This window comes from Larus michahellis, chromosome 27 (genome assembly GCF_964199755.1).
Source record: "Larus michahellis chromosome 27, bLarMic1.1, whole genome shotgun sequence".
NCBI classification, from domain to species: Eukaryota; Metazoa; Chordata; class Aves; order Charadriiformes; family Laridae; genus Larus; species Larus michahellis.
Genome location: NC_133922.1, coordinates 866,689 through 891,525, shown reverse-complemented (window position 1 = coordinate 891,525; position 24,837 = coordinate 866,689). Strand labels below are relative to the sequence as shown.

At 54.5% G+C, this 24,837-nt stretch overlaps 1 protein-coding gene across 1 annotated transcript in view; it reads left to right on the top strand.

The window, feature by feature from the left end:
• Positions 1-24,837, top strand: part of LOC141735010 (scavenger receptor cysteine-rich type 1 protein M130-like) — a 452,930-nt gene that overhangs the window by 301,700 nt on the left and 126,393 nt on the right.

The window sequence follows — 24,837 nt, the reverse complement described above, 5'->3', positions numbered from 1 at the left end:
GGGATGCCTTAAGCAAAACAAGGAAAGAACGGGCAGATAAGCTTGTTGGAGCTCTGCAGGCAGCTGTTCCATACCAAGAAGGACTGCAGGTAAGATGGTGTGATACACCTAACCCAGTCTTGAGTCAATAGGACTTAATGTGGTTGTAGTAAAAAATGTTACGTGATTGGGAAGGTGACATGTGTCACTGATTCTAGCGACTGTTTTCTTCAGTAGGCAGATATTTTTTCTCGGGGTTGGTTGGGTTGGAGGTTTTTCTTCCATTAAAGACTAAGTCTGTTTGGGTTGTTTTCTGCATGTAGTTGTTCACATACTCCTCTATGTATAGATTCGAAATTGATGTGCCCTTTATTGGTAAGACACAAGTTTATAGTAATCCTGCTCCCATTTCCTGGTGGCAGTCAGTACGTAACATAGTAGGCGAGTTGAAGGTGTGACATGTTTACATGATCCAAAAGGAACAGAATACAGGTCCGTATACTCACCTGCAGCTGTTTTCTTTGAGTGGAGGACAGTGAAAGAACTTCAATTTTATTCCACCTTTTTTATAAGTCAAATATTTCAGTTTGACTATTTTAAGCCCAAAGTAGTAACATAACGTTACTGGACCATTACAGGAATTCTTAGTGTAATTATACTAAGAATATAGACATACTGGAGCATCATACTAATTCTTACCGTAATTTATCCAATCACAATACTTTGGAAGATGATTCACTTTTAGAATCGGTAGGTAAACTTTCCAGCAGTTTTTTAAGATATCTTTTCTCTATATGCGCTGTATTTTATTTCATTTTTTTGCCTATTCTTTGCAAGTTTTGGCTGAGTGGCAGGCCTCATGTCTTTTGTCAGTGAATGGCTGGAAGATGGAAACAGTAGAAGGGTTTTCATGGTCAGATTTTGCAAAGCTGTCTTTTTGCCCAGTGGAATTACTGTCTTTCTTGGTTCATTAGATCTTTAAAAACAGAGTTTCACATGACACTGAGGGCAGTTGCTTGTGTGTTCGGTGCAGACCAAGCAGCAGAACACATCTTAATAATAATGCAACATCTTGTTTTCCATGTTTTTTTCTCCAAGGTCTCTTCTTTTCATACTGCACAGAGGTTGACTTGTAGGGTTACATTAGGAACATTGCCGTTGCTTTGAGAGCTTTGTATTTCCTGGGGCTGCACATTGTACATCCTACAAGCTTGGTACTTTGTAAAAGAACTGTATTTAACTGCCGCCTTACGCTCATTTCAATAGACAATATTAAAAGTATTGTGGGCAGATTGTTAGCTACAGCTGCCTCACCCTGTTGAGCGTGTTGGGGGGGTTAGTTCTCCTTTTCCCAAGGAGTTGTGTAGCAGTGGGCAGCTCTGAGAAGCCGTCCTAAGCCCTTCTCCGTAATGAATCACAGATAACAGGCAGGAGGAAAAAGGGCCTGGCAGAGGTATTTTTTCCTCTGTGTAATTAATTGCCCAGAGTGCTATAGGTGTTCTTAATCTTTAACTGGAGTGTTCTTGAGGTCGTTCTGCATTATATCAGGAGTAAGGGAAGTACCCACAAAGCCTCAGAACTGGGGAGACTTCATTTGTTTTTTGAAGTTCCAACTGCCTTATCCTGAGGAGATTCAGTCAAGCTCAGGTATTGGCCATCACTGTCTGATCTGTACTGAATGGGTCGTGTTCCATCTTCCTGATACAGATACCGTTATCCTTCAACAGAAGTTCTTTTGTCATCATCATTTAAAGTGTGTTATCATTCAGCTACCACCTTCCATCTTTGCTCCGAAGGAGTGCAGAACAGAGTTTGTCTTGTATTTAACCTTTCGAGGTATTCATAAAAATTGCTGATTTTACTGCAGAAGTAGAGTACTAGTCCGCATGAATAGTACTGGCAGGATATTGCTGCTAATAGGGGTTCAGTCTTGCAGCATGTACATTCTCGTAACCATTACGTGGAATACTTTAGTTAATACTGGATCCCTCGTATTGCAAAAAACCCCTAGGTTCCGCTGAAGAAAGCTGTTTGGTTTTGTTTTGCTTTGTTTTGTTTTCAAAGCGCACAGCAATATTATTCTCTGGAGTAAAAAATTCTGGTATTTTACTTAATGCAACTTTGAAATCTGACACTATTTCTCTGCTCATGCTTCAATTTCATACTGTGATTTTCAGGCAATGTTTGACTGGGTGGACATTGCTGGCAGCGGGTTGGCATCTATGTCCCCAGTTGGAACAGGTCTGGAGACAGTGAAGCAGCAAACTGAGGAACTTAAGGTATGAACGAGCAATTGATTTCATTTCTATTTTCATCGGTCTGCATTTTCCTGTGGTGTTTAGTATTTTTCTGTATTTTTCAAGAGTCAAAAGCAATTTTCAACTTCTAGTAGAAAAGAATCTGTATGAAAATTTCAGATAACATTTCATTGCACACTTTTCATTTTAAAATGTGTTTAATTTTAAAATCTATTCCAAATTTTGGTGAAAGTACATTTTATTTTGTGAGTGTGTTCCGACAGCCGAGAAATACTTGTAGTGGCATTCCTTGTCTTTCACAGGCTGTAAGGTTATTATGTGCAGGGTTCTTTTGCTGTGACTTTTACGTGTTCTGGTTTCTACCGTGAACAGCTTCCTTGAGGCTCTGAAAGAATGCCTCCACAGCTTCGCTTCTGCAATTGCAGGCTTTACCTAAATGCTCACACAGATCACAACATTCCCAGTACATTAGTAAGCTGAAAATCAAAATTTCAGGCTAACTTAGACCTTCAGAAGCCAGTCTTTGTGGATCTGTGACTTGAGCATGCTCCTGACGTCAGTAGGCTGTTATGCGATATATAAAAACCAGGGATGTGTAACGATCAGGTAATGTCCTTGGTTTCATGGCTCGCTTGTACTTTTTTTGGCTGTGGGCAGGTTGTTTAGTCTATCTATTTTATGATGTAACTTCAAATGACCCATAATCTTACGTACTTCAGAAGAACACACCTAGGCGAGTTGTTCAGAGTGCTGTCCCAGTTGCATGTACCAGAGAGGGTGTTCTACTGAAGAAGATTTGCTTTCAGGTCTTCTGAAAAACAATTCTATCTGAAGTTTCACGGATGGTATTATCACAACCCCCAGAGCTAGAAGTGACTCCAGATGCGTTCTGCCTTTTGTACAGACCAGAGAGATCGTTGGAGAATACTTTCCTATTAGCCATCTTTGCCATTCTGTGGTCACAGTTAGCAATACCTGCTAGAACATTAAGACACTGCTGCAGCTTCTCAGTTTGCTGCGACCGTCGGGGTGATCGGTGTCTTACAAGCATTTTTACCCTGGATGACAATCCCCCAAACGTACGAAAGCTGAGAGGGATGCATTGGTATTGCAAATACTGCTGTACTGTGCTGTATTCCAGAAGGTCATTACTTGTGATAAGTTTATGTGTATTCTTTTTCTATTTACCGTAGCAATTTAAGACAGAAGCTTATCAGCAGCAGATAGAAATGGAAGGCCTGAGCCGTCAGGCAGAGCTGTTGCTGCAGAAGGTAACAGAGGAGAGTGACAAGCACACAGCTCAAGACCTTGTCTCAGAGCTCAAACTAATGTGGGAGAGCCTAGAAGAAAAAGTCATCACTAGACAGGTAAATAAACTTGAAGGTGGGGGCTTTCTTCATGACTTAGATTTTTGAGAAAAGCTTCTTAGTGTGTATCATGTTTGCATCAATTTACACATTTATTCCTTTTGGTTTGGAAATTACAGAGCTATAATCCAAAGGGAAATGGTGAGGGACCTGCTTCAGCACCTGGAGGTGCACAAATCTATGGGGCCGGATGGGATCCACCCAAGGGTACTGAAGGAGCTGGCGGAAGTGCTCGCCAGGCCACTTTGCATCATTTATGAGCAGTCCTGGATAAGCGGGGAGGTCCCAGCTGACTGGAGGTTGGCAAATGTGACACCCATCCACAAGAAGGGCCGGAAGGAGGATCCGGGGAACTACAGGCCAGTCAGCCTGACCGCGGTGCCTGGGAAGGTCATGGAACAGATCATCCTCGGTGCCATTGCACGGCACATGCAGGAGAACAGGGTGATCAGGCCCAGTCAGCATGGGTTTGTGAAGGGCAGGTCATGCCTGTCAAACCTGATCTCCTTCTATGATAAGGTGACCCACTTAGTGGATGAGGGAAAAGCTGTGGATGTTATCTACTTGGATTTTTGCAAAGCTTTTGACACTGTTTCCCACAGCATCCTCCTGGAGAAACTGGCTGCTCATGGCCTGGAGAGGTGTACTCTTCACTGGGTAAAGAACTGGGTGGACGGCCATGCCCAGAGAGTGGTGGTAAATGGAGTTAAATCCAGTTGGTGTCCGGTCACAAGTGGTGTCCCCCAGGGCTCGGTGCTGGGGCCGGTTCTCTTTAATATCTTTATCAATGATCTGGATGAAGGGATCGAATGCACCCTCAGTAAGTTCGCAGGTGACACTAAACTAGGCGGGCGTGTTGATCTGCTTGAGGGTAGGTTGGCTCTGCAGAGAGATCTGGACAGGCTGGACCGATGGGCTGAGGCCAATGGTATGAGGTTCAACAAGGCCAAGTGCTGGGTCCTGCACTTGGGTCACAACAACCCCATGCAGCGCTACAGGATTGGGGCGGAGTGGCTCGAAAGTTGCCTGGCAGAAAAGGACCTGGGGGTGTTGGTGGACAGCCGGCTGAATATGAGCCAGCAGTGTGCCCAGGTGGCCAAGAAGGGCAACAGCATCCTGGCCTGTATCAGGAATAGCGTGGTGAGCTGGATAGGGAAGTGATGGTGCCTCTGTACTCGGCACTGGTGAGGCCCCACCTCGAGTACTGCCTTCAGTTTTGGGCCCCTCACTACAAGAAGGACAGTGAGGTGTTGGAGCGTGTCCAGAGAAGGGCTACAAAGCTGGTGAGGGGTCTGGAGGACAAACCTTATGAGGAACGGCTGAGGGAGCTGGGGTTGTTTAGCCTGGAGAAGAGGAGGCTGAGGGGAGACCTTATCACCCTCTACAACTCCCTGAAAGGAGGTTGTAGAGAGATGGGGGCTGACCTCTTCTCCCTGGTGACAAGTGATAGGACAAGAGGAAACGGGTTCAAGTTACGTCAGGGGAGGTTTAGATTGGATATTAGGAAACATTTTTTCACTGAAAGGGTTATTAAACATTGGAACAGGCTGCCCAGGGAGGTGGTGGATTCACCATCCCTGGAGGTGTTTAAAAAAAGGGTAGATGTGGTGCTTAGGGACATGGTTTAGAAGTGGTTTTTGTCAGGGTACGTTAATGGTTGGATTTGATGATCTTAAAGGTCCCTTCCAACCTCAGCGATTCTATGATTCTATATATAATATAATTTGAATTTTAGAATTTATTGAGTTGCTTTTGTGGTTTTTAAACCCTTAGCAGTATTTTTTGTCACTTCCTCTGTCAGCAGTGCCATCTTGAATCATTATTATTTCATTTTGATTAGTTGATGATATCTTAAGTAGCGTTTGAAAACATGTTTATATGTGCAAAAGTAATATTAGCTGCTGAACTGAGCAGTTTAAAAAAAAAAAAAAGACACAACCTAATCCTTAACTGTTTCAGTGCTCTTTCCTTAAGTTATCAAAGTGAAAGAGAGATTTAAAGATGCAGTGCTTTGAAGTGTATTTTTTTTCCTAAATGGAATCATTTCACAACAAAGAAAAGGTTTTAAAGATCATGCAGCAAATTGCATTTCTATTGAAATTCTGTTGTAAGTGATAAAAAACTACTGTCGTATCTCCGACGAGAGAACCTTCCAGCTTAACTCTGCTCTGGCTACATGGGGTCTCGGAAGGTTAGGGATTTAAGCCTGGCGTGTGAGGCTTTACAGGGGAATGGCAACCTCGGCTCTGAGTACGAAGCTGTTGCTTGTCTTGGATGACTGTTTCTCCCTGGGTTTATGATATCAGATGCACGGACGCTGCTCTGGATTGTGGTGACTAATGCTAACATAAGCCAATTCAATAGCATTGTGAAAGCATTTCCTTGTTAATTTTATTTTTACTCTAGCGCAAGCTGGAAGGTGCCTTGTTCGCCTTGGGGCAGTTCCAGCGCGCCCTGGATGAGTTGCTGACGTGGTTGACGCATACAGAAGACTTGCTGAATGAACAGAAACCTCTGGGTGGAGACCCCAGGGCTATTGAAATTGAACTTGCCAAACATCATGTATGTAATTATGATGAGCATTAACTGAAATGTTCCTTTGATGTTTATGTGAGTGATGAGTCTTGTAGTAAAACTTAGCACTCCATAAATAATTCTCTAGAGATTTTCAAGATGCAGAGTATAGCTGAAACGCAGGCTTGGAATAACTAATACTTTTCCTCTTACTCCTCCATATTCTTTCCTTCCTTTGCGTGTGCCATGCAAGTGACATAGGTTTTAGCTAAACAGAGCAACTCACCCTAGTCTCCACTTTTATTCACCTTAATTTGACCCAGGGAACTTAAAAGTTATTGAACCTGCTGCTGTCCCTGAAGCAGTAACCTCCTTGATTAGTTCTGTTTAAGCCAGGTCTCACAAAATGTATGCGGCCATTACGCATCTTTCGTTCTTGTTTCTTCCTTCTCAGAAAATGGCCATTTGCTGTTTTGAATTCTGCAGAATTTTATCCCAATTGGATCCAACTAACAAGAAGAATGGAAAGCTTCTCTGAAAATCTCAGCCAACTTTAGGAAGGTGTCCATGCCCCCATCTTCTTCTCTTGTTACATACAATTTAGGGGTTTTTTTAAATATGTTTTTTAGTATTTTTACTGATTATTGTGCCTGTGGAGCCCACGGAAGCATGCTTCTGTTGTGCCTTTTATTTTGAAGAGTGCCTCCCAGGAGCAAGAGATCTTCTCTGCCTCCTTGTGTGACTTGGTGTGCTGTGCATGATGATGTGTTGTTCCTAGGCCTGAAGATTTCAAACTAGCCTCCTAAATCCTCTCCTTTCCTTTCAATCTGCCATTTAATTTTTGGCCTGCAGATGATGTGAAAAGTATTCAGAGTCCCTTTTGGATGTAGAGAGAATTGATTGAGATTGACGGGACACGGATAATTAAGGCATTTTCCTTGTTTGTGGTAATGCAGCTCTGCAGCTGCTGAAGCCTTTTGTGTGGTCGGTTGGAACTTGAGCAGAGAAGATACCTACGTGCCCTGTGCAACTACTGTTAGAAACAGGCCCTCAAAAAAAAATAAAGTCACAAATCCAGCGTCCGCTCCATGAACCTTTTATATTCTTATCTAACGGAAGTGGTTTACTCTGAAGAAGCGTCCAGACGTCGTTTGTGGCTTCATCTGCCTTCAGTGCTGAAGGAGTTCAGCAAACACATGAGTGAATCTGCCTCCTTTTTGTAAAACGGAGTTTGTAGGTTAGGAAGTTCACACAGGAGTGCATCCTGTGGTAGCCTGGAAAAACATCCATCTCTGGAATAACTTTGGCAAGAATAGACCTTGTTCCTAGTGAGCCTCATCAGGAAGGACGGGAAAAGATGCATCTGCTTCTGTGAATATCCCTCTTTTTCGCCCTGTTAGGAAAATAAAATAACGAATACCTTCCAGTGCTTAGCTTAGAAGAACTAAATCAAACGAGACGCGCATTTATCCATTTATGTGGATCCAATTAGGAAGTGTGTTCAGTGAAGTCGAATGGAAAGTGAATCATCAAGTGAGGAAATTGCTTTTTGCGTTTTTAGATATGCTTACCCATTGTACTTTATACTTACCCGTCCGTGGAACCTGCTTCCAAAATCGGGTTGTTTACCTTTCAGCTCTCTGGGAGGTCTGCAAAGATTCGATTTAACCTGTGTGGCTTCACTAGTGCAGCCACTACACAAAAACTACTTCAAGAACCACGTGGTCCTTCCCCAGCGATGGTAAAAGAATACAAACAAAAAATCCCACCAGCTGCAATCCGATCAGGGTATGGGCTCGTTATCTGGGACAGGAAGGAGTAGTTTGAGGAAGGTCAAGTACCCTTCGTGTGAATGTTTGTTTTGTTTGAACTGAGTGAGACTTAACCCATTTTGTCATGTTTTAACAGGAAAGCGTTCCCCAGCACCAGGCACGTATCTGTCAGCAGCCCAGGCGCAAATGGAAACCCAGAATCCACGGGCAAACCTTCTAGTCAGCAAATGGCAGCAAGTCTGGCTTCTGGCCTTGGAAAGAAGAAGAAAACTGGAGGATGCTTTGGACAGACTTGAAGAGGTCAGAAAAGGAATATATTTACTTTATGCATAATTTTGTTTACCCTGGGTTAAATGGTAAATACTGTCAACGACTTCCACATTTGTTGCATTCTATTGTGTGATGCAGCTAACTGAAAGCATTGCGATACACAGGGTCCCACCCGCAGGGAGGAGCAGAGGGGACAGGTGACCCCAGACTGCCCAACAGGGTATTCCATCCCATCTGCATCACGCTCAGTATAAAAGCTGAGGGATCAAAGGGGCAAAGGGGGCTCTGGCTCGTTTTTTCTTCAATGGCCGACGTCTGAGGAGGACCCTGTCTGTTCATCTGCCTTTGATCCCGATCCGAGCACTCCGGACTCTAGTTCCGGAATTCAGCTCCTGTCCGTCGCTGAGTCCAGTCTGGAACTTTCCCTGTGTCTGCTGCTGACGCCATCGTCATCCTGGGAGCTGGATACGGTTTTGTGTATATTGTACACTTTTTTTCTTTAATTTTTATTATTCTATTACTATTTACTATTTTCTTATTTATTATTATTTTCATTAAAGTAGTTTAGTTCTTTTTCTACACTCGTAAATCTCCTTATCTCTTCCTCTCCTCTCTGAGGAGAGAGTGGGGGGAGGGCCATCTGTTGTTCTGATCGGCCAGTCTGGCCAAAACCACGGCACATTTTTACAGAACTATTTTTACAGTCAACACAGAGTACTACAGCGGTAGCTGAAAACATAAAACAAGTGTTTTTGCTGATCAAATGTGCAAGAACATGTCCCAGTGAACGGGTGACGATGTCAGTTCTATTGAGGGAAGCGTCCCATTTATTATCGGCACATTTTTTAGTACGACTGTGGTTAGGAATAAGATCCGTCCTGTAAGGTGGCAAGTACCTTCCCCTTCACGCTGGAGTGCGTGAGTCTGTCGTGGCTGTTTCCTCAGCTGTGCCTGTTAAATGTTTCCGTGTGCTCAGGATGCAGTCATTGGTGCTTGGTTGAGGATTTCTGCTGATTTGCAGGATTGAACTTTGGTGAAAGTTTATCGTGTGGCTGTTGGTTTTGTTTCTGTTTTGAGTAGGGATGCACATCCACTGTTATTAAAGCCATCGCCCAAGAGATTCTGCATCAGCCAAGTGACGTGTTCCCAGAGCTTCTCTGCGGGGTGCCGCTACTGGGAAGTAATTCCCCAGGCCAGCGATGGGTGGGCTGTTGGAGTTGCTGATGAACTTCTTGGAAAAAGGGACCAATTAGGAAGAGCGGAGCATTCCTGGTGTGCAGAATGGCTAGGTCCCAAAGAGCAGCTGTCAGCGTGGCACAGAGATCAAGAAACGTTATTCTGCAAGGATAAACCGTTGAAGGTTGGAGTTTTGCTGGAGCTACAAAAGAAGACCGTGTCCTTTTATTCCATCGCTGACAAAGAAATGCTTTTGCACATCTTCGGAATCAATACCTCACCTCCTCTTTACCCTGCTTTCTGGCTATATCGTCTAGAAAGAAATGGATCTTTCAGTCAGAAAAGTAACAATTTTGGCTGTGACTGCAGAGCTTCTGTACGAGCTTCAGTGTCTCGCACAGGAATTTACCCAGGAGTGTGTAGCGACCCAGGCCTTCCTGGGAATGAGCAGCTGATACTTGGCTCTGCTTTTCTTCCCGCTCTGCTCTGCTGTAGCTGAACACTGAACTGCTGTCCCCGAACACCCTGGAAGCACTCTGGACTAACTGCGCGTCCGTAAGATGCCAGCGGTGCGTGTGTCAGCTTCTAGAAGAGTGGGGGTGGCTCTCTCAACGTTGCCAACAGTGAATGCACAGCTGGTGGCTGCTGCCTCTTGTTAGGGCTGAGGCGTCCCTTCCTGGTGCATCTGGAGCAAGAACAGGGCCAGCACGATGAGCTGCCTGGGCACCTCTTGGTTTGCACATACAAACTGTGCTGCAGTGCTCAGGAGCAGCAATTTGTTGCACTTTGATCATAAATCACCGTGCCATGTAAAAGGGAGTGTGTTGTGTCGCTCCTGGTGTTCCTGTGCGTCGGAGGCGCTCACTTGGCAGGCGCAGCACTGCAGCCAGCGCCGTTCCATGACAGCGCTTGAAATCTGCATCGTGGCTCCCAATGGCAGAAAGCTGCGTCACCATCCCAGGGAAGCCCAGAGCAGAACTCCCGCGCAGAGGCGACAGGAGCCCACAAGCCCACTGCCTGCTGTATTTCCCACTGGGCTCTGAGGGGGGAGAGCGGAACTGGGGGCTGTGATTTGTCAAGGGGATGCCCCCTCTGTCCCTGTGACCGCCGTTCATGGCCAAAACAAAGGGAAAAAAAACCCAACACAAAATAACATCAAGGGCTTTTTATTAGTTAAATAAGAAATCACTTTCTGGAGAGCAGCTGTCCCTGCCCAGCTGCCCGGCTCCTGGGTCTGTCCCGCGGGGGCCTTGGTGCGTGAGGGAGGTGGCAGTCGGACGAGTCGCTCTTGCTCTCCGCTGCCTTGTGCAGCCCGGGCTGGTGCTGTGCTGGCCCTGTCAGGCAGCAGGGGTGGCAGGAGAGAGCAGCGTGAGCTGGGGTGGGGGCAGTGGGGGGGACACGGGTGGGGAAAACCCAGCACCTCGTGGGTGCCCTGCCCTCCCCGCTGCCCCTTCACACCCATGGGATCCTCTCCCCAAGCCAGCCCCGGCCGTACCCTCTTTGTCCGTGAGCACGGGACTGTCCAGCTGCTCCCTGGACATGCCGCCGTCCTTTGCCAACAGGTCCACCATGTTGCACTGGGAATGAGAGAGCGGGCTGGCTGAGCCACGGGGCCGAACTCGGCATCCCTTGGCAACCCTCCCACGGCCAGCTCTCCCTGGGGAAACTGAGGCACAGATGCCCCCCCCGCCCCCGCAGAGGCTCGGCCTCAGTGGCCCCCGCCGTATCCCTACCTTTGTCATCCCTACCTTGTTGGGGAGCAGGAGCGGCTGGAGGCGCCGGGGGAGCTGGAGGCCCTGGCGGCGCTGCAGCGGGGTGGTGACAGTGTGGCGGCCCCCGCAGCTCCGCGGCACGGTGGGGTACTTGACCTCGGCTGGCGGCTGCCTGTGGGACGGGGTACGCGGATGCTCAGTGCCCGGCACCGTGGCAGCCCGTGCTTCAGCCTGCTACGGCAGGGAGGGGGCCAGGGGCTGCTCCCCGCTGGGGTCTGTCCCTCCCGGCTCCCCTCCGCCTGCTGCAGGAGACCCCCCGGCCGTCCTGCTGGATCTGCTCTTTCCCCACAGCCCCCGGGAGCTGGCCGTGGCAGTGGCAGGTCCCTGCACCCCACGCCAAGGACAGCAGGAGGCAGGAGCTGGGCTGTCCCGGCTGCAGCGCTTGATTTCAGCAACTTGTTTGGGAGAAGGACCCTGACCTCCCTAAGCCCGAGGTCAGGCTGAGACCAGACACAACTCATCGCACGTGGCTTCAGCGCCCTTGAGACAGAGACTTGGGCCAGACGGGCAGCGAGGGGGGGCTGTAAAACCCCTCAGAGGCGGGGTAAGCACAGCTGACCCTCTGCAGCACAGCTCTGCTCCCCTGCCCTGCCCAGGTCCGCCCGGACCCCACCGCCCCCACCTGGGGAAGAGCTCTCCCTCGCCGGGGCCAGGCCACCCTGCACCCCAGTGGGACGGGGATGGGTCCCCGTGTCCCCTACCTGTGCTCGTGCTGCTGTTCCTGCTCTGGCTTGAGAATGGTACGGGGGTGCTCGGCGAGGCGGGGGGACAGCGGCGGCAGGGATGGGATGGTCACGATGTGCCTGGGGAGGGCAGGAGCCGTAGATGGGTGACGCGGCAGTGCCCTGAAACCCATGGGCTTGTAGCCCACGGCACCCCCTGCTCCCTGGGGAGGGCTCTGCGTCCCCCTGCTGCCAGGCAGGGCCGCGAGGGGGCTGGGCAGGGTCAGACCCCCCAGGCAGAGCCCCGAACCCCTGTGCCTGGCACGGCGGGGCACTGCCAGCACCCATCGCCCCCCCGTCCCGCCCACAGCGCCAGGTGCTACTCACGGGCCAGGCACCGACATGTCGAGGGGCCGGTCGCAGGACAGGCAGTGGAAATGGGTCAGCAGCGGGCTGGAGTGGGGAGAAAAGGGCTGGGTGAGCTCCTGGGGGGGACACAGGCAGGCAGCTCGCAGGCAGCAGCGAGGTGTCCCTGAAGCCGCCGCCGTCCCCATTGCACTCACTTCTTAATGCCAGCTGCATCATCAGCCCCTGCCTGTGAGCCCTCCTGGAGCTGCTTGAGGTTGCTCTCCCAGTGCCCCTCCAGCTGCTTCTGCAGAGCCCCCAGCTCCTGGCGGTCCAGCTGTGGACAGGTGCCCCCCCTCAGCCAGCTGCCCCGGGATGGGACATGGTGGTCCCCGGCTGGGACAGCTGGCAGAGGGATCCTCGGAGGGATGCCAAGCCCTGAAGGAGCAGGTTTTGCGTGGCAGAGACGAGACACCCCTCACCTTGGAGGCCACCTCTTCACTAAGCTCTTGCTGGACCTTCTCCTGGCCCGTCTGCCGGCTCAGCACCTCCTCGAGCATCTCAGTCAGCCGCTCCATCCTTGTGTCGAACTCGCTGCGGTTGACTTTGCCAGCCAGGCTGGTTTTGTCTGCTTTCTAGCAAGAGGGAAGGGCAGGAGAGCGGTGGGGAAAGGACGAAGGTAGCCTAGGCAGGGCCAGCTCGTGTTGGGAGGAGAGGGAGAAGTGGCTACGTGGCCCTGCTTGCCCCATCACCCCCATGGGGTTGGTGCCAGCCGCCAAAGGGACCCGTGGGGAGACAGAGGGACCTGGCGAGGGACGCGCAGCCAGTCTGGAAATCTTCCCTCCCCCCGGCAGGTTCTGCCACCAAGCACCCAAGGGACAAGGGGTGATTGTCACCCTGCCTGGGACCCCCTTGGCTGCTGCTGGGGACCCTCCAGGCCATACCACATCGAGTCCCAGCATCAAGTCACTCTTGTCCGCTTTGCCCTTCACCAGCTTCTCCAGGGACTGGAACAGAGCCTGCCAACACAGAAAGCACCCCATGATGCCACGGCAGCGTCAGAGCTGCCTCCCAGCCAGTTCAGCGCCCCCCATCCACCTCCCACCCCCCTTAAAAACCTGCGGGAAAGGGACAAACTCCTTGTGGTGCCCAGGCTCTGCCTGGAGGATGCTCTGACCCCGTGGGCCTTTCAGCCACCCACCTTGGTATCTTGCTGCTGCCGCTGACTGTCACGCAGGAGGTTCCCCACGACGGAGCTGAGCTTTTCGTAGCTGCCTTGCACCTGCACAAGGGTGGCCTGGACGCGCTTCAGCACCTCCTCATCCTGCTGCAGGGAGGAAGATGACAGGGCGGTGCTGTGCAAGGGGGGACTGGCTGCCCCGTGGCGACAGAGCCAGGTTACTTGGCCGCTGGCCAAAGGCTCTCGGTGCCAGCAGGACATTTGCACCGAGGCTTTCATTTCCTTCCGTGCTGCTGACTTGTACAAGGCAATGTGGGGAGCAGCGAGGGGCTCCCCCATGTTACAGCACAGCACGACCAGCCAGGGGAGTGCCGGCAGCCCCCTCCCAAGCCCCCCATGCCGCCATCTCCCTACCTGGCTCTGCCTCGGCAGCTGCCTCGGCACCTTGCCCACCGCCCGCCGGGACATCAGGGAGTCCACCACCTCCTGGAGCTTCTCGTAGCGCTGCAGGAGCTGCCCCACCTGCGCTCCGGTGTCCCCACAGCAGGCAGGGCATGCTGCCTGCGCCTCTGCCTGCTCCTGCCCTGCGCTCTCCATCGCCTTCAGCTTGTCCTGCTGCAGGAAGGGGAGAAGGGATCGGCTCTCAGATGGAATGGATGCAGCCAAGAAGCCAAGGTGCTGTGGAGGCTCGATGGCTGCAGCCGGCCAGGGGCCGTGGCCGGGAACCCTGCCAGGACCCCCCCACCCAGCCGGCGGGCAGTGGGAGCACTCCCCCTAGACCTCACCTGAGCCTGCATCAGCTCGGCCACCTCTGTCACCAGCTGCTTCAGCGTGGCCTCGGTCATGTCCTGGTGTTCTCCCAGCTCCTTCAGCTCACGCTTTATCTTCTGTAACTCCAGCTCCTTCAGCTCCAGCACCTCTTGCTTTAACTCCTGCAGGCCCAGCTCCTTCAGCTCCAGCACCTCTTGCTTTGTCTCCTGCAGGCCCAGCTCCTTCAGCTCCAACACCTCTTGCTTTAACTCCTGCAGTCCCAGGTCCTTCAGCTCCAACACCTCTTGCTTTAACTCCTGCAGTCCCAGCTCCTTCAGCTCCAACACCTCTTGCTTTAACTCCTGCAGTCCCAGGTCCTTCAGCTCCAGCACCTCTTGCTTTAACTCCTGCAGTCCCAGCTCCTTCAGCTCCAACACCTCTTGCTTTGTCTCCTGCAGTCCCAGGTCCTTCAGCTCCAGCACCTCTTGCTTTATCTCCTGCAGTCCCAGGTCCTTCAGCTCCAACACCTCTTGCTTTATCTCCTGCAGTCCCAGCTCCTTCAGCTCCAACACCTCTTGCTTTGTCTCCTGCAGCATGGACCTGGCCAGCAAGATGGGTGCACAGGCAGGCTGAGCCTCATTGGGGCCACTCAGGGGGGTGTCCCTCGCCCCCCAGACTGGGATGCTCCCAGCCACTGGGCTCCCTTGCAGCCCCATGGGGTAGCAAACCCTCTCCCTTCCTCTTACCCCAGTTGCAGGGCGATCTGGTCGCTGCCATCTGCTCTCCAGTCTGCTCCAGCCACCCACGACTTTCCAAGGGCATCCTCCAGCTGCCTGATCTGGGAACGGCGGTGGTGGCAGAGTCAGGGCATGGCACCCCGTGCTGTCCCTTTGCGGGGCGGGGGGGGGGGGCCTTTGGCTGCCCCCTCCCTCTCCAAATCCCCCCTGGCATCCCTGCAGCCCCCTCGGGCACTGCCACCGGCTCACCTTCTCCTTCACCTCCTGCAGCTCGCTGGCAAGGCTCTGCAGAGAGGACACCTGACCCCGGAGGGCGATGCTGTTGTCATCTAGAGGGACATGGTCCAAGGGGACATGCTGTCAGTGAGGGGGTCTCGCCCTTGCGGCCAGGCTCTGAGCACGATGAGCCCCCAGCCCAGGGTGTTCCCACACTAAACACCCCCCACCAGCCCCCTCAGGGTTCCTACCTCCCTCCGGGAAGAGCAGGTGCCTCTGCTCACGCTCGGCGTGGTCTGACTTGGTGGCTTCCAGGTGGGCCACCTGCTCCTTCGGGTGGCCAAGCTGCCCAGACTGGCGGAGAGCCTCCACCGTCTCCATGCCAATGCCAGAGGCACTGCTGGAGGCTGAGGACCCCCAGGGCATTGCCGGCTCTTGCAAATGGGACGTGCCGGGGGATCCTAGCTGCACCCCTGGGGTGGCGGTCCAGGTGCCAGGGGACCCTGGCTTCTCTCCTGGGCTGGTGGTCTTGATGCCAGGGAATGCTGCCTCCATCCCTGGGGTGGTGATTTGGGTGCTGGAGGGTCCTGGCTGCACCCCTGGGGTGGTGCTCTGGGCGCCAGGGGACCCTGGCTTCTCTCCTGGGCTGGTGGTCTTGATGCCAGGGAACGCTGGCTGCATGCCCGGGGTGGTGATTTGGGTGCCGGGGGATCCTGGCTCCGTCCCCTGTGTGGTGCTGGGAGTGCCAGGGGCCCCTGGCTGCATCCTGGGGGCTGTGGCGCTGGCATCAGAAATGCTCTTCCCATCTGAAGGAGCGCCTGCCGCCTTCTCAGGGCTCACTGGTGCTCTGTGTGTCCCTGCTTGCGTCTCCTCGGAGCCAGGCTGTGTCCCGGGAGCCCCCTTGCTTGCGCTGGGCACAGGCTGTGCCCCTGATTCCTCCATCCCCGGCACGGAGCTTGCCCCGTGCTGGGTGTCCACGTCCGCCTGGGGGGACTCGGTGGGGGAAGAAAGGCTGCCACTGCCCTCCTGGGAAGAGGAGGCCAAGGGGAGCAGGGTTACAGGCAGCCATGCAGCGGCAAGGACAGAGCCCAGGCCCCCCCGCCATGTCCCCACTGCCTGTCTCCAAGGCACCGCCTCCCGGGGCCAAACTCAAGGACACCACGAGAGCCCCAAGGCAAAGGCTGCCCCCCCCGCACAGAGCCCCGGGGCCCACGGCCACAGCCTCCCGCAACCTCCCCAGCCCCCTTAGTGCTTTGCTGGCCTCTGGGCTGGCAGCGTCTGAGCAGTCGAGCCTGGGGAGCGGCAAACCCTCCCTGACTCCCCGGGCCACGGCAGCGAGGCCTTTTGCTCTCCAGCAAGGGCATTCGGTGCTCCAGGCCTGCTGCCCAGCCCCGCTTCCCAGCCCAAGGGGCTGCGCTGGTGTTTCAGGAGCAGCAGCCCCCGGCGGGACTTGGAAACCATCTCACAGTGCCAAATGCTGGCATCTGCCCCCTCCTCCTCCCCCTTCTGCTTCGCTGCCCACCAGGCGAGCCACCCCCCAGCACCTCCCAGCCCACCATGCTGCGCACCTCCTGCGGGACTGGGCTGAGGCTCCGCATTTCCTTCAGGCTTTTCTGGGGAAGGAAGGGATCAAGGGCTCAGCCCGGCCACGTAGCTGGCAGGGACGGCCCCCTCGGGGACAGGACCCCCCAGCATCACTGCCCAGCACCCACCACCCATGGACCATGCCCCAGCACAGGAGGGATGGTCCCCCCAGGGGAGCTGGGAACACAGCTACCTCCTGTCTCAGTGCAGGATCCAGGACCCCCCGCGGCCATACTTCACCACGACACTTCTTGTGACGGGGGCCTGGCAGCTGGCTGGCGGCGTCCTGGAGTTTCCCCTGGAGCAGGGAGAGGACAGGGACACCAGTCTGGCTGTGGGAGCACATTTCAAAGGAGCATCCCCACATTGCCTTGGGCACAAGAGAGAGGGGCGCTGGGAAGGGCTGTGCCCGGGGGCTGTGGCTGTGTTGCGCGGGGCAGAGCTTTCTCGCCCTCCTTCCCAGCCCCCAGGTGTCTTTTTTGATGGCTCTTTGGTTCCAAAGCGCCTGAGCATCCCTTTGGGTGATGGCCACAGTTCCTTCTCACCCCAGCCTGAGCTGCAGGCAGCGGTGCCCGTTTCTACCCTCCCTGGGGCCGTGCTGGCGGGCAGAGGGTGGGGAGCTCTGGGTGGGGGTGGCTGAGCTGCCCTGCTGCCCTCCTTGGGACATCCTTCCCACTCTGCCCTCCTGGTGCCCTTCCTGCTGGGGGACAGGGAGGGCTGATGGCCGCGGGGCAGGGGCTGGGGTGGTGATGGGGAGAGGGGCAGGGAGGGGGCGAGGGTCCAGCTCCCTCTCGGGGCACTGGCGGCAGCTCACCAAGCCGAGTGCCTCCTGCATGGCCCGGAGCTCCTCTTCCAGGTGGGACTGCGCCTCCTTCATTGCGCCCATCTCCTGGAGGAGCTCCTCGGAGAGAGCTGTGGCCTGGCAGAAAGGGGTGGTGGGGGTGAGCCCCAGGAGAGGGTCCCTGGGGAGCAGGACCATTGCCGCCGCTGTGGCCTGCCCAGAGCCGGGGGGCAGTGCCAGGCTGGCAGGGCAGCGCGGGCAGCACGTCCCATCCATCACATCTTCAAGAGCTGAGATGGGGCAGCAGCTCCCCAGAGACCCCCACCCCTGCCCCGGGGGGGCCCATTGCACGGCCCGGCTCAGCAGGGACGCCCCCAGCCCTGCTGCCCCTGCCAGGCTCCCAGTGAGATCCCTGCAGCCCATCCAAAGGGCAAAGAGCCGCTGCAGCCCCCTCGAGCACAGCCTGGCCAGGGCAGCAGCAGCCACTGCTAACCAAGTGGCCACCATCATCTCCAGCTGCGCGGGGAACCCTCCCTGCCGCCATCTCCCGCGGTGTCCCAGCCCTGGCAGGACCTGGCCCGGCAGTGCTGACGGTGGCTCTTTCCTTCAGCCCGAGCTTAGCTCTCCCCACAGGGGATGCTCTGGCGATGCATGGTCACCCGTGGCTCAGCACCATGCAGGGTGAGGCCCCTCTCCGGTCCCCACCAGTGCCGGCTTTAGCCCGTGGGCAAGCGGTGGGAGATGAGGCCCATGAGCCTCTCAGCTGCCCCAGGAGTGGATGCGGTACCGGCTGAAGGTCAGGAGCGGGGAAGAGAGGGCTGGAGAGGGTGGTGGGGCCGGACCTCCAGGGTGCCGAGCCTCCATCCAAGGGAGCCAAGGGCACCAGGGACTCGCTGGGTATCGGCCCCACCAGGACCGGCTGACGGCAACGTGGGGAAGACCCAGAGCAAGCGGAGCAGCATTTCGGCCCCAGCTTTTCCTCCCCAAGACTTCACCCCTTTCCTTCACTGAAGCCCCACGTGCCACCCTCAGCTCAGGCTTATACCAGCCCTTGGTCTAAGGGCAGCACAACGGCGGCTGGACCCCGGAGGATGGGGTGTCGTGCAGGGGAGCAGCCAGGGGATGGGCAAGAGCCTCTACCTTGGAGATGCCGCTCTCGTTGGCTTTGATCTTGTCCCTCATCCAGCCCACGTCGGTGGCCACGGAGGCCAGCGGGGGGCTGCTCGTGCTCTCCTGGAGCAAGTCCTTCCCAGGCAGCCACTGCCCCGGTTCCTGGGGCTGCTGCCCCCTGTCCTGGGCCCTGTCGCCCTCCTTCTCCAGCACAGGGGGTGCCTCTGCAGGCTGGTCCCCCTCCCAGAGCAGGGTCAGGCTGTCCCCCTGCTTCTGGGCAGGCAGGTCCCGCAGGCCCAGGTGCCCGAGCATGGCGAGCAGCAGGCTGCGCAACGCCATGAAGTTGACTGCCCCGAGCTCGGGCGTCCCGATGGCCTCGTCCAGCAGCTGGTACAGGCTGAGCTGGGCCATGGCTGCTGCCCTGCCCAAAGCCATGGAGGCACCTGAGGGGGATGGGAACCTTTCTGCCTGAGGGGGGGCCCGGGATGGCTGGAAGGGATGGGCACTTGAAGCCTTCCTCTTCCTCCTCTTCTTTCTCCTCCTCCTCTGCTGGCTCCTCGCAGCAGAGTGGTCACACCAACACGGGACGGGTGACAAGGGACAAGGCAGCGTCCCCTGTTGCTAGGCGACGCCCCGCCCCCCGCAGCCACCTACCAACGGGGACGCTGCATTGTCCATTGTCACCCGTCCCACCGCCGAGTGGACGCCCTCATGGCGAAGGTGGAAGCAGACAAGAACAACCTGATGCTGGGACTCGATGTGGTGGGACCAGCCCCATGGGGGTGATGGGGCGAGCAGGGCCACGTAGCCACTTCTCCCTCTCCTCCCAACACGAGAATGTTTCTTCATCACCATGCCGTGCTGACAGCTGCTCTTTGGGACCTAGCCATTCTGCACACCAGGAATGCTCTGCTCTTCCTAATTTCATGAGCAACTCCAACAGCCCACTGTCGTGCTTTAGCCTCAGATGGCAACTAAGAACCACGTGCCGCTCACTCGGGCCTTCCCAATACGGGAAGAACTGGAAGAAAAAAGGCAAGACTCTTGGGTTGAGACAAAGGCAGTTTAACAGAACAGCAAAGGGAACAACAAAACAACAACAATCACACGGACAGAGGAATGTACAAACACGATTATGGAACCGACGCTCCCCGCCACTCCCTGACCGGACCCGGGACGCCCCAGCCCGCTCCAAGCAGAGATGTCCTGCCCCCTCCCCCAGCAGCTCAGGGTGGGCATGGCTCACATAGCATGGAATACCTGTGTGCTGGTGAGAATTAACCCCGAATTCTCACCCAAAATCAGATCCCCTTAAGGTAGACATCGGAGCGGCCCATCCTTCCGCATCAACCACCAAGTGCACCCAGGCCCTTGGGCAAAAGCAGTCCCACGGATGGGTTTGCCTTTGCCTGAGGCAGGACTGACCCAGACTGTCTTCCCTGGCATATTCTTCATGAGCACTACGGGGACTTTATCCCCTTCTACGGTACGTGGAAGTTTTGATTGGGCAGGGCCAGCCCCATTGGTAGATCCCCTGGGGTTAACTAGCCAGGTAGCCTTTGCTAAATGTGCATCCCAGTGTTTTAAAGTCCCACCACCCATTGCTCTCATTGTAGTTTTTAACAGCCCATTGTATCGTTCCATCTTCCCAGAGGCTGGTGCGTGACAGGGGATGTGATACACCCACTCAATGCCATGCTCTTTGGCCCAGGTGTCTATGAGGCTGTTTCGGAAATGAGTCCCGTTGTCCGACTCAGTTCTCTCTGGGGTACCATGTCGCCACAGGACTTGTTTTTCAAGGCCCAGGATAGTGTTCCGGGCAGTGGCATGGGGCACAGGGTATGTTTCCAGCCATCCAGTGGTTGCTTCCACCATTGTGAGCACACGGCGCTTGCCTTGACGGGTTTGTGGCAGTGTGATGTAATCCATCTGCCAGGCCTCCCCACATTTGTATTTCAGCCATCGCCCTCCATACCAAAGAGGCTTCAAACGCTTGGCTTGCTTGATTGCAGCGCATGTCTCACATTCATGGATGACCTGTGCAACAGTGTCCATGGTCAAGTCCACCCCTCAGTCATGGGCGCATCTATATGTCGCATCTCTTCCTTGATGGTCTGAGGAGTCATGGGCCCACCGAGCTAGGAATAGTTCACCCCTATGTTGCCAGTCCAGATCCAGCTGAGCCACTTCAATCCTAGCAGCCCGATCCACCTGCTGCTTGTTCTGATGTTCCTCCGTGGCCCCATTCTTCGGTACATGGGCATCTACGTGGCGTACTTTCACAACCAGATTCTCTATCGGGGCAGCAATATCTTGCCATAGTTCAGCAGCCCACGTGGGTTTGCCTCTGCGCTGCCAGTTGCCCTGCTTCTGCTGCTGTAGCCACCCCCACAGAGCATTTGCCACCATCCATGAGTCAGGGTAGAGATAAAGTACCGGCCATTTTTCTCGCTCGGCAATGGCCAAAGCCAGCTGAATGGCTTTCACCTCTGCAAACTGCCTCGATTCACCTTGTCCTTCACTGGCCTCTGCAACTTGTCGTGTAGGACTCCACACAGCAGCCTTCCACTTTCCATGCTTTCCCACAATCCGGCAGGACCCAGCAGTGAACAGGGCATCTTTCTTCCCATTTTCTGGCAGTTTATTATATGGTGGGGCCTCTTCCGCACGCGTCACCTCCTCCCCTGGTGACATTCCGAAATCCTTGCCTTCTGGCCAGTCCGTGATCACCTCCAGAATTCCTGGGCGACTGGGGTTTCCCATTCGAGTTCGCTGTGTGACCAGTGCAATCCACTTACTCCCTGTGGCACCAGTTGCATGATGTGTGGTGGGGACCCTTTCTTTGAGCATCCAGCCCAGCACCGGCAGTCGAGGTGCTGGGAGGAGCTGTGCTTCTGTACCAACCTCTTCAGAAGCAGCTCGAACCCCTTCATATGCTGCCAAGATCTCTTTTTCTGTTGGAGTGTAGCGGGCTTCGGATCCTGTGGATCCCCGACTCCAAAACCCCAGGGGTCGACCTCGGGTCTCCCCTGGTGCTTTCTGCCAGAGGCTCCAGGTAGGGCCGTTCTCCCCGGCTGCGCTGTAGAGCACGTTTTCAACGTCTTGTCCTGCACGGACTGGCCCCAGGGCCACTGCATGGACTCTTTCCTGTCTGATTTGTTCAAAAGCTTGTCGCTGCTCAGGACCCCATTTAAAATCGTTCTTCTTCCGGGTTACTTGATAGAGAGGGATTACAATTAGACTGTGATGTGGGATATGCATTCTCCAAAACCCCACAATGCCTAAGAAAGCTTGTGTTTCCTTTTTACTAGTTGGTGGAGACATAGCTGCTATCTTGTTGATCACATCCATTAAATACCCACATAAAAATACCCTCTGCTGACGTAATCTATACCAAGGATGCACGGAGCCTCTGGGCCAGTCACAATGGGATGCTTTTGCCACTCATTCCCAGTTAGGCTCACTTCAGCCTCCAGTACAGTCAGCTCTTGGGACCCCCCTGTCACCCCAGAAATACAGATGGGTTCTGCCCCTCTGTAGCTTGATGGTATTAGGGTGCACTGTGCACCCGTGTCCACTAGAGCCTCATACTCCTGTGGGTCTGATGTGCCAGGCCATCGAATCCACACCGTCCAATAAACCCGGTTGTCCCTTTTCTCCCCCTGGTCGGAGGCAGGGCCCCTCTAATCCTGGTCATAGTATCCGTTACTCACTTCTTGCAGAAATGACTTGGAAGTTCCTTCAAGAGGATCAGAAGTAAGATCAGACCTTCTGCTCTGTCTGGGGAACTGCCCCCTGGAAACCAGGGCGGCACTTTTCCTGGAGGGATCCTCTTTTGTGGTTGTCCTTCCTTGCAACTCCTGTACCCGTGTCCGCAGGGTCCAAGTAGGTTGTCCATCCGACTTCCTCATGTCCTCCCCGTGGTCACGCAGGTAGAACCACAGGGTGCCTCGTGGTGTGTACCCTCTGTACTCTCTCTCTTGAGTGGGGAAACGCCTGCTCCTAATAGCTGAGATGCTGGCCCATACAGGTGGGGAGTAGGACATATTCTCTTCAAGTTGCTGGACCTTCCGCGACAGTTTCTCCACAGCTGAGACAAGGCGGGAAGAGAGACTTTCTTCATATGGCCGGAGCCGGCCAGCCACCTCATCCACCCTTGGTCCCTCTTCGCCTTTCCATTCCATTACTGCCAGTGAGTTGGCATACGATGATGGTGCGCTCCGTACAACCTTCCGCCACATGGGCCTTGTGCATTGCACCTCATCAGGGTCTGTGGGTAAGTCTGCATCATCCAGGTGACAATGTGCTCGCCTGAATGTCGGCTGAAATCTTTTCGCATATCCCGCAGCTCACTCAAGGATAGGGATCGAGTAATTATCTCTGGTTCTGCCTCTTCCTCCTGTTCTCGTGATGGCGCTGGTTCATCGTTATCCCTTACTAAGAGAACTGATTTCTTCGTGTACTTCTTCTTCTGTATGGGGGCAACTGATACTGGCGCGGGTTGGTTCCCTGGTTCAGTGGCAGTGGCTGCCACTGGGGTTGGAGGAGCCGCAGTGTCTGTCGCAGGGGTTGCAGTAGCCGCAGTCTCTGTCGCAGGGGTTGCAGTAGCTGCAGTGTCTGTCGTCCTGGTCTCCATCTCTTCCCCCTGAGGGTGCTGCGTAACACTGAGCAGGGCCTGGTAGATACTGGCCAGGGCCCAGCACAGTGCGGTGAGTTGTGCCTCTCCAGAATAGCCACAGCATTTTCCCTTCAGATATTCTACCACTCTGTCAGGGTCCGGTAATTGTTCAGGGGTGAAGCCCCAGACCATTGGAGGCGAGAAGTTCTCTAGGTACCTGCCCGTGTTCTCCCACATGCCGTGCCACCCCTGACTGTCCAGCCTCGGAGCAGGTCTCTGGGTGGTCGTCTTAAATAGTCGTTTAACCCTGAACAGGACCTGGAACACATTCAGCAGACATAACAATAGGACCAGGCTGGTTTGAGCATCCCAAGGATATTCAAAATTCTCAAAAGCTGTCATACCTGACCCGAAGGAGAAAAGGGAGGCAAAAGAGCTGGGGAAAGTGTCCCCCCATTTCCCCCACAGACTGGGTGTAATTATTAATAAATTGTGAGAGACGGTGCCCAAGGTACGGACAGGACAGCAATGCCACTTAAACGCCCCCAAGTAACTGTCTAACAAGTGATGTTCTCATATCCTAAGCCGATATCACACAGGACAGTAAAATGACAATCCTGATCCCTCTCCCAGAGGTGATAAACAGCATTGCAGGGAGTACATAAGCCATAGAGGAATTTACATGACACAGCCACGAGAACAAACCAAGCAACATGGTGACCATTGACTATTTAGCTAATACAATAAATGCATACAACAAATTCGTTTTTCAAAGCTCTAGTTGGATTCTGTTGTTATCTCAACCCTTCGAGCCCCACGTTGGGTGCCAAAAAAGGATTGTCGTGGTTTGGCCTCAGACGGCAACAAGGAACTAAGTGCCGCTCGCTCGGGCCTTCCCAATACGGGAAGAATTGGAAGAAAAAAGGCAGAACTTGTGGGTTGAGACAAAGGCAGTTTAACAGAAGAGCAAAGGGAACAAGAAAACAACAACAATCACACGGACAGAGGAATGTACAAACACGACTACGGAACCGCCGCTCACCAACCGGACCCGGGACGCCCCAGCCCGCTCCCCAGCAGCGACTTCCTGGCCCCTCCTCTGGCACCTCCGCCTGGCCATGGCTCACATGGCATGGAATACCTGTGTCCCTGATGGAGCCCGGGGAGAATTAACCCTGTCCCTGCCAGCACCAGGACAATGACTTGCTTCCTTCTCCAGGAGACCTGGCTCTGCCCCACATGCCCACTGGAGCACGTCCTCACATGGTCACACAGCGCCGCTAACATTGGGGTTTTCCTCTCCTGGGCACTTCCCACACCACTCCAGACCCACCCTGTCTCTCTCCCACCTTCCCCGCCATCTGCCAAGCCCAGCCCAAAAGAGCCCCCTGCTCTGGGCTGGCCCCACAGCAGTGCTCCCCACAGGGAACTGCAGAGCTCTGGGCACTCCCCCCACAGCCCCAGCCCCTCTGAAGGGCACCACAGCTGCTGGGGGCAGAGAGGGCTCTCAGCCTCCCCATCACCCCAGGGCTGGAGCTGGCCCCAAGGGCCAGCAGAGGCCACTCGCTCTCTGGCTCTCCTGCCTTCAGCTGCAGCTGATCCCCAGCCCAAACTGCCTTTGCCCCGCTCTGCCTCCCCGCCTGCCCTGCTCCCCAGGACAGCAGGAGACTCCTGGCCCTGGGGCTCCTCAGGCAGCCCCCGCATCTCTCCAGTCTCCTTTCCCTCTGCCTGATGCATCTTCACTGC